Source organism: Calonectris borealis, unplaced genomic scaffold, assembly GCF_964195595.1.
Source record: "Calonectris borealis unplaced genomic scaffold, bCalBor7.hap1.2 HAP1_SCAFFOLD_365, whole genome shotgun sequence".
NCBI classification, from domain to species: domain Eukaryota; kingdom Metazoa; phylum Chordata; class Aves; order Procellariiformes; family Procellariidae; genus Calonectris; species Calonectris borealis.
Window position 1 is genome coordinate 6262 of NW_027441746.1, and position 9700 is coordinate 15961.

A 9700-nucleotide genomic window follows, 5' to 3' on the forward strand; every position below is an offset into this window, starting at 1 on the left:
CGCCTCACCGGCCCTTTCCCCTTCTCTCCGCCCAGTTCGTACCATCGAAAGACGGTAACTGCTTACTGGCGGTACTGGGCTTCGATTTCCCTGCCCTTTTCCCACTCGCGGCCCGGGCACTAATCTTCATCGCCTCTGTACCAAAAAGCACCCGGTGGCTCCAGCATTTCAGTCCTTTCCCTTTGGCCGCTTTACAAGTCCCGTGGTTGTTTCTGCCCGTGCCCCCCAGCCCATTCCCCGGGGAGGAGAAGCAGCACGGGGAACCTGTGGAACAGGTTTCTTTCTAACCCGGAGGAAGCCCCAGGGATCGCTGTCTCGGTCGGCAGGTGGCATCGGGATTATGGGAGTGACAGCGGCGACTCAACAGATGCTGGAGAGAGATTTAAAAAAAATAAGGCCACACGGGTGACACCCTGAGAGCAGGGGAGGGGCAGCTATGTCCATCAGGAAACCGCGCTTCTGAGCAGACCCGGTGCCAGTGGCTGACCTGCAAACGAGCGATACGCTGGTGGTCCTGGGGCTGTATTGCGGTGTTTGCACCTTTCCTCGCCTCTGTGCTATCAGCACTCTGCTCTCCTCATCCTGCACACACGCAGGGCTTGCCACTTGGAGGAGAGACACTGCACGACGTCACTTACCACCCTGCCCTCCAGCGTGCAAAGGAATTAGAAAGGAGGCAGGGAAAGCCAAGAGGCCTGCTGGTGTATTAGGCGTCCTCAGCAGTTGACCGTAGAGCCCGGCAGGTTCCATCCTTGCTCTGTGCTTTTGTAGCTTGAACCCCCGATTGTTTTGCCATCGAGACTGCAAGGCGAGGAATACGCCTCTACTCGAACAAGCAAGACCCCTGCCAAATAGCTGAGCTGTGCACAGTGATAGGTGGCTGCCTGTGACCGACACCTTTTTCTGCTAAAACCAGAGCACGCTTCCCTTGTGAAGAGCCATCGGCAGTACAGAACGTACCTGAGCTCTCCTTGCACCGGCTCCCCAGAGAACGGCGTCTCAGTTCGACTGAAGCGTGCAGCAGCCTGTCGTCACCCCAGCCCCTCGCCCTCGAGCAAGCGGCTGCCTGTAGCAGCGGCAGAACCGCTGCTGCGCAGAGGGGAAAGGAATGGCTTGGCCTCAAGCTCTGCGGGCTGCCTGTGGCCCCTGCGGAGCCGACGACCTCGGCAGCCCATACAAAGGGCGAAGCTAGCAGCCTGAGAAGGAGTCACAGGGTGCTGCAGCTCCTGCCACAACCCTCCTTCCCAGCCTGCTGCTGGAGCACAAGGCACTTGAAAGCAGCAGGAAAGAACAAGGATGGCAAGATGGCAGGAATAACACGGAGAGCCTAAAGCGTTTAGCCAGCAGGGCTTGCAACTCACCTTGTGCCGTGGTTTAATCCCAGCTGGCAACTCAGCACCACACAACCGCTCACTCGCTCCCCCCTCAGTGGGAGGAGGGAGAGAACTGGAAGGGCAAAAGTGAAAAAACTCCACTTGAAAGGAAAAGGGGGGAAAAAACCCCCAAACAACAGAGAGAAAAACCCCAGACAGACAAGCGGTACAAATGAAAACAATGGCTCACCGCCAACCGACGGATGCCCAGCCAGCCGCAGCCCAGCAGCGGCCCCCCCGCCAACCGCCCCCCGAGTTTTATTTCCTGACGTCACAGGGTCTGGAACACCCCCTGGGTCCGCCGGGGTCAGCTCTCCCAGCGGTGCCCCCTCCCAGGCCCTCGCGCACCCCCAGCCCGCTCGCCGGCAGGGCGGGGCGAGGAGCAGCACAGCCCCCGGCGCGGTGCAAGCGCTGCGCAGCGGGAACTCACGCAGCCCCGCGTCACCGACGCCGTTTGCAGCACAAACCCAAAACGCAGGAGGAGGGAGAGCGGGGTGGGAGTGGGGGGCGGGGGAGCGGGAGGGGGGTGCCAGAGTTTGGGCGGGGGGCAACGGGCAGGTTGGCGGGGCAGGCAGCACCCCAGGGGTCCGGGGCAGAGGGGTTACGGGGAGGCAGTGCGGAACACGGGGGGTGGGAGGAGGGAGAGGAGAGAGGGGGGCAGTGCGGGCACGAGGTAGGAGGGCAGGGGATACGGGGGGCGCGTCACGGGGAAAACCTCGCACGGGGGGAAAAACCTCGCACGGGAAAGGCGGGGCGGACACCGGGAGCGGCGGGGGGGCACATGCGTGGGGGTGACCTACGCCAGGGGGTCCACCCGGGACCACCCACAGCAGAAAACTCGCCTGGGATAACCCGCAACAGATAATCCGTTCCCGATGACTGACCCTCGCTGGATAACCACGAGCGATGCCCCTCAAGTGGCTGGTGTTTCACCCCAAATCTTCCCCAAATCGGGGCGTTTTTTGCCTTTCCATAATATCAAAATTGGGGTTTTTTCCTTTTCCAAAACATTCCACCATTTGGAGGTTTTTCAACGCTTTTTCACAACAAAAATTGGTGGTTTTTGCTTTTTCGTTTTGTGCGTGAAAATGGGTTTTTTTTGCTTTCCGGCTGCCCAAATCCAGGCGGATTTGGCTTTCCCGGGAGCTCCAAGTTGGGTATTTTTCCCCCAAAATTGCGGGCTTTTTTTTCCCCACCCCTTGCAGGCCCCGAATTAGGGGTTTTGTGGTATTTTTAGGCCATGGCGGCAGGTCCCGCTCTGCGTGCGCAGCCCTGCAGGGGAAAGTCCCTGTTGGGGGAACTGGCCCCCAATCAGGATGGGAAAAGGTGGAAAAGGAGAACAGGGAAGAGGCAGCTTTTGAAAGCGCTTTTATATCTTCAATAGAGGGGTGTTTCGGGGCGGGGGGGGGTGTGTGTGTGTGTCGAGTTTTAAAATCCTTTCTATAAACAGGGTTTCTTTGCATTTTAAAAACCTTATTATCATAGACATTTACACTTAATGTATTTACACATATCTCTCTATATATATTTAGTGAATATATTTATGTTTCACTTATATCCCCCTGTTTCCCACTTATTATATATACTACCTGCTCAGACTATGGATCTGTTGACTTACATATTTTGAACACTTAAATGTCTTTATAGACTTCTCTATTTACACTTACATATATTTACACCTATATCTTTATAGACTTAGATTTTAGACTTAGATGTCTATTTACACTTGTACATAATCTCTTAGATTACATATAATGTCTATGTAGACTCTCTATGTAACACGTAGTAAGTGTAGATAGCGGTATCTATTCAGACCTTTTTCTATTTTAAATTCCTTCATGTATAAAATGTATCATCCTTTTTGCATTTGGAAGTTCTTTATTTTTTAATTTATAGAGACGTGAGTTATTTTTGTATTTTAAAACCCCATATACATCTTTCGAATTTTTTTATACTCTAAAATCCTTTATATAACAGGGCAGATATAGGTTCTTATTTTGAAATCCTTTTCTACGTATAAATTAATATTATTTTTCAATATATGTAACAAGGAGAGATTTTTTTCTATTTCGAGGCCTCACAGATATATTTACAGTTTTTAAAAATTTTTGAAACCCCCCCCCATGAATTTTCAGGCAATTTGGGCTGTGACCCCCTTTGGGGGGGGGGGGGAGGGGGGGACATGGACCCCCATGACCCCCCATTCCCCACTCACCTGCTCCTCCACGGCATCATCACCCCCGTGGTGATGCTGGGGTGCCCCAAATGACATCATCACCCCTCCAGGCCCCCCAACCCCCCCTTTTTATTCACCCCCCCCAAAAAGACACAAAACGAGGGAAATGGCCCCAACCGGCAGCTCGTTACTTTAATAATGCCGTGTACGTATGTACGCACGCACCCCCGCCAAAAAGGGGGGCTCTGCTAGAAAGATAAAGGAGGGGCGGCCCCGCCAAACGCTTGCAGCCCCCCCCAGCCCCCGTCCCGCAGGCTGCCAGCCGGCCCCTCACCCTCAGCACGCCCAACGACCGGCAGGCAAACCTGGGCCGGGGGTCTCTCCTGAGCACCACGGGACGCTCACAGCGAGGCATCTGAAAAACAAAAATCCCAACGGATATTTCAGCACGTTAAAAAAACAGCACCGAAGGCAGCAGAGGAATTCGGTCAGGACAAGGGAGAGGGTAGCAGTCGAGCTAAAGGAGGATGCCAGGCAAACGGGTCAGCTCGAAATACAACGCGTCCTTTAAAAGCTCGAGCGATTCGAACGCTTAAAATCAGCGTGAAGACTAATTGACGCGATTCTGAACACGTTCTTAGCAGAGAAGTAAACGCTCTCGCTGGTGTCGGAAAACGCCTCGTCCCTTCCTTACAGCACCGCTGCCGGGAGATAACCCCGTGAGGCTGCAGGACAAGGGCGCGCCGTAATCAGCATCTACGCTCACGGATCCACCGCCGCAGCTCCAGCCCTTGCGCTGCTGCTGCTGCTGCTGCGCATCTCGCTCGCTTGGCCGATAAAGCTGAAAGTGAAGCGTAAAACTTTGAAGAGTAAAATGAAAAAGAAAGAACAAATCTCAGCAATTCATTTTATGCTAAAAAGGCGTGCGCACGCTTACATACGTACAATGAGAAGACTCGTACTATAAAAATATTTGATTTTCCTTTTGCGTTAATTGAAATTGCGTAGCTGTGAATTCATACCGTTAAATTATCTACCTCCAAGCTACACAGCTATCGTTTGACCAGGGGTTTTGCGTGTGTGACATGACTAGGAGGGACGCCTGGCCAGCTGCGCCGAGACCGATGCTACCGAACTGCCGGGGAAACGCGCCGTCGAAAGCGAGACAGAAATAAAGTGCTTCAGAGCACTCTGCCAAAAGATCAGGAAAAAAGCCCCTAACGTTCCGTTGCCTCTCTTTTTAAACGTTTAGAGCAACTACCCAACTGCTTAAGCACACCTAATAAATTATACGCTACAGCTATTTAGCAGTTGCAGTTTAAACAATGCAAGTCAGTTTGGAAATTAGACAATTTTAACTTTCTTTTTAAAATTTCATTTATGATAGAAAAATCAGTGAGATAAGAGATCTCCCATACGGTTTATACTTTTTTTTTGGGGGGGGGAGGGGGGGGGGCGGGGCAGGCGGTGGGGAATATCAAATCCCCGGTGCTGCAATACATAAGGCTACCAAAAAGGACTGGCAGGTTTGCTAACGCTGTTGGCTGTACCCAAGCGTGCGGAGGAACGCGTCTTTACGATCTCTCGACCGTTACACCCGAGAACCAAAGATCAGCCATACGTCGACTATTGGAAGATGTGCTGCGCTTGGGTCCTTGCAAGGAAATCGACTTAACTCCTTTTTTTTTTTCCAGAGAGAGTGAAAAGTCTCCTTGCGGATGACTTCTACTGCCAAGCACGTCATCTCTGAAGATCCATTCTGATGGGAAGTTTGTAAAAGGCAACTCCTTTGAATGAAAAAGATTTCCATTCTGGAAAATCTCTTTCCAACCGAAGTCAAAATTACGCGCTGCAGGTTAGGAAAAAGGACATTATAGAATCAGTAACTCACCGAAAACACATCAGGACTCTCTGTCGCTAGTTACGAGGCTGCTACCGCTTCTCGGGAAAGCCTGGAAAACACACCGAAGCGACGCCGATTTGTCCCGTGTTGTCCACGCCTCTTCTTTGACCTTGATTGCTTTTAGCACAGATGCTAGTATCTCAGTAAGGTTTTCCAGTGCTCCTGTAAGGTATTTTAAACACTGACTGACTGAAAAAGCATAAAGCTTTTATCGTGAAAACAAAGCCTGTTTCTCCCGAACATCCGAACTCTTACAAACGGTTCCTTTCCTCTTCTAGTCCAACATTATTTTCACAGCACCCTTTAATAGCAAGCACACAGAAACAGAAGACTCTGCTTTCAGGAAGAGAAAATAGACGAAGGAAAGCAAGCCTTGAATAGGCATACCACGCTCCAGAACAGACCTTTATTTTTAGTATTTGTGTTAAAATATTTCATGTTAAAAAATCAGATAGAAGGAGAGCTGCCACATTCTTCGTGTTAACTGTAAAGTCCACACTACAAGCACCTTAGGAAAAATGCAGACACATATCACAGGCATACCTTGTACTTGCAGACCACTATGGATCCTTTCCATCCGTCTCGTACTTTCACGGCAGTTGACATTCTGCTGAGAGGAAAGGAAAAAAAAAAAAAAACACCACGTTTAGCACAAAGCTTCCTTTTCTGTGAAGACTACAACTGAGTGGAGGAGAAAGTATTTTGCATCATCTTTGGTGCAGTTGTTGAGACAGGCCACTAGAGCTTATGCATGTTTTAGACAACCGTGCCTTTTCTTTTGGCTCATCGGCAGCTTTAGTTTCGCTAGAACTCGCTTGCCTAGAGACGCGCAGGTGACAGGCACAGACACCTACGTACGTTTTCTCAAGCCTAAGTAGAGCCGCGATTTCCTCACCCGATACGTCCCAAGTTGAGTATTTTTGTTAAAGAGTACGGCAACCCGTCCGTCCTCGCGAACTCGCTGCAAAAGAGGAATCCTTTTTTCCAGGCCGTTTCTCCAAACGGTCGAGATCTTTGAAAACTGCAGTTGTGCCACCAAACCTGCTCAGGGTCCCTGCCAACCTTCGACCATCGTTAGATTTAACAGGCACACGCTCTATTCCGTCTTCCAACAGCAAAAATACATAACGCCCCCAGACCCCTAGCGCAACCCTACGGACGTCCACACACACCTCGCTGTTTTGATGAGGAGCCACTGAGCACCCCTGCGAGCACAGCGGGATCATGCGCAAGACCAGTGTCCTGGTTTCGGCTGGGATAGAGTTAATTCTCTTCCTGGTAACTGGTATAGCGCTGTGTTTTAGATTTAGGACGAGAAAAACGTGGATAACACGCTGATGTTTTAGTTGTGGCTAAGTAGCGCCTACGCTAGTCGGGGACTTTTCAGCTTCTCAAGCCCTGCCAGCGAGAAGCAGGGAGGGACCTTAGCCAGGACAGATGACCCAAACCGGCCAAAGGGACAGTCCATACCATATGACGTCACGCTCAGTACATAAGCTGGGGGAGTTGGCCGGGCGGCGGCGACTGCCGCTCGGGGACCGGCTGGGCATCAGTCGGCCGGCGGTGAGCAATCGCATTGTGCGTCGCTTATTTTGTATATTCTTTTATCGTTACGATTGTTTCCCCCTCCTGTTCTGTCCCATTAAACTGTCTTTACCTCACCCCACGAACTTCACTTTTTTTTCCGATTCTCTCCCCCACCCCACTTTGGGGGCAGGGGGAGCGAGCGAGCAGCTGCGTGGTGTTTAGCTGCCTGCCGGGTTAAACCACAACAACCAGCTTCACCTACGCCGATTTCAGCGAATGCAGCTTCTGAAGCTTTAAACTGAAAACCGTATCTTGACACTTTGCCGCGGCAGAAACGATCCGTAACTAGAACTCTACAAAAACGCAGTAACGCACGTTGCAAACCCACAGCAGCGACAGCTTCAGAAATATTTCTACCGGGAACAAGGGAGAAAAAAAATACAGTTTCATCTCACGCACAGGAAAGCAGCAGGCAGAGAAAAGGGTCGGCATTCGTAGCCCTTGCAGAACGCAGGCATTCTCCTTCCATTCCTAAACCCGCCTCTTAGGTCGAAATATCACAACGCTACTACGGCAATATCGAGAGCAGGGAACAGCAGCCCTGCCGCTGGATGTGCTACTGACTGATGCTATTTACGTAGCAGGACACCTAGACAGAGGGGCACGTTTTTCCACACACAACCCTGAACTTCCTGAAAATTTATGTTTACCAAAACGAGCCATTTGGAACACATTGCCAAACAATGTTTGGCAATAAAACTTTGATGTGTTTGACACACACAAATTTGGGGTAACTTGCTACTTGCTTCCTGCTGTTGTTGTTCTTCCTTCAGAAGAAATTCTACTTGTAGCCAAGTTATTCGCTACCGGTTCAAGCATTTACCTTCCAGGTATTACCAGCACATTTACACAGGCGAGGAACTAAATCGCTCTTCTAAAACTACCCGAGTGAAAATTACAGCCACGGAAGAGGAGTGACAGAGAAGAAAAGGAGAGGTCAGGCAGCAAGAGAGCTCTGCAGGCTGCCACCAGTCAACATCGCACTCTTTTAAAAAAAAAAAAAAACCACAAACCAAAAAATAACACAAACACAAAAAGCCCACAAAAACCAACAACAAAACAAAACCTTGACGTTGTACCTTTTTTTTTTCTTTTGGAGCTCGTCCCTGTCTCAGCAGATTGTCTCGTCAGAGCATGAAATGCAGATGATCCGTATCCCGATGACATCTGCACGCGATGAACACGTGTTCAGAAATAGTCCAGATCTGTAAGACCGGTGTCATTTGTGTGGTTTTAATAATCATAACTCCGTTTTATCGACCGATGCATTTGCGAGGAAACTAAGTAACTTTTAAACGTAGCCTCTCCTTGGGGAGAAAAATGCGTTAGGGAGTGAAAAAAAAGATGATTCAGAGCTCCCAACCATGACGGAGCAGCGGGGAAATTAACGAAAGTGAAGGCCAACAGCAGCAACACGAAGCGACATTTGGCTTTAATTCTGATCACGTACTTAAGCGGCTCTCCAAGTCTATGCCTCGAGCCTATGAATGACTAGCCCTTTTTTGGAAGGACCAACTTTTTTCCTTAAAAGTCCTAGACTGAAGACTCCACTGAACAGAACGTGGATTGAGCCACAGGACAACGTGCCATCAACACTCTCAGGAAAAAAAAAATGAAGTAAAAATCAAGTTTAAATATCAGTTTCCATCGTGTCTCATTCATTCCGTTTCTAGTGATACCTGGGTGCTCCAAAATTCACTATCCTGACACCACGTAGTACTACAAATTGAGTTATGCCTATAAAAATAAAAGGCTATTTCCAACCTGCCCATAAAATCAGTATGAACAAACAAAAGAGAAACACTTGAACTTAAAGAAGGACACAGGCAGCTCTTAATTTTTCGTAGATGAAAGCTCATTCTTTTCCCTGAAAGGAAAACACTCGTAACTACCCAGGGTTAGTTACGCTAACGAGGGTACGTAGGCACGCTCTGTTCACGGCAATTGTTCATCAGCTTTTCTGCACCGGCAGCAAATTTGCCTTTTCCCTGGGTTTGACGTGGAGCACCTGCAGTGTCCTTGGACGCGCCAATGTTTCTCCTGGCTCCCCCGGCCCCACACGTGCCATTACCTGAGCAGCAAGCGGCGTCAACCACGCAGGATTTTCTTCACGTGACGCAGAAGGTGACGCTGGGAAAAGAGGAGGCACAAAATGAACCTGTTTGTCGCACCCAGCCAACGGTGAAAACCCAGGGAAGGATTCTGCCGTGCGGGGCCGGGCTGTGCACCCCGGGAGCTCCAGCCGGCCGGTTTCGCTCCCCTTTGCCGGGTACCGGGGAGACACCGCCGCCTCGTGCTGCCGCCTGCCCCCCCGGGGGACCTCGCTTCAGCCCTCGGGAACGGGACCGGGAGAGACCCTCCACGCAAAGAGAGCGGATCCACGCGTGGCGTGGATTTAATCCCCGAGGGAAGAGGCCGGGCTCCCCGCTGGCAGAAGGACAACTCGCCTCCCTGCCGCTCGGAGCGCCTTGCCGGGGACAGCCCTGCCTGCGCCTGGCTGCTCTTCAGCCGTGCTGGGAGTGCAGTCTGGCCGACGGATGCTCCGGCAAACAGACACTGCAGCGAATCGCAGCTCCCGCTCGTTACAGCTGCTGGTAATTTTGCCTCTGGCTAAGGCATGCCCCAGACAGCGGACACCCCATCTCGTTCCAGCTCCTGCTT

The 9700-nt window shown here is 50.8% G+C and overlaps 1 long non-coding RNA gene across 3 annotated transcripts; it reads right to left on the bottom strand.

The window, feature by feature from the left end:
* Positions 1 to 3716: 3716 nt before the first annotated feature.
* On the bottom strand, positions 3717 to 8940 carry LOC142077649 (uncharacterized). Of its 3 annotated transcripts, none has more exons than XR_012671951.1 (4): positions 8119 to 8940; positions 5996 to 6059; positions 5441 to 5614; positions 3717 to 4390 (listed from the first exon to the last, which is right to left on the bottom strand). It is a non-coding gene; the product is annotated as an uncharacterized LOC142077649 (long non-coding RNA). The 3 variants fall into 3 exon arrangements; XR_012671953.1 differs by having other exon boundaries at positions 5996 to 6062; XR_012671952.1 differs by lacking the exon at positions 3717 to 4390 and adding an exon at positions 4986 to 5336.
* Positions 8941 to 9700: the final 760 nt, after the last annotated feature.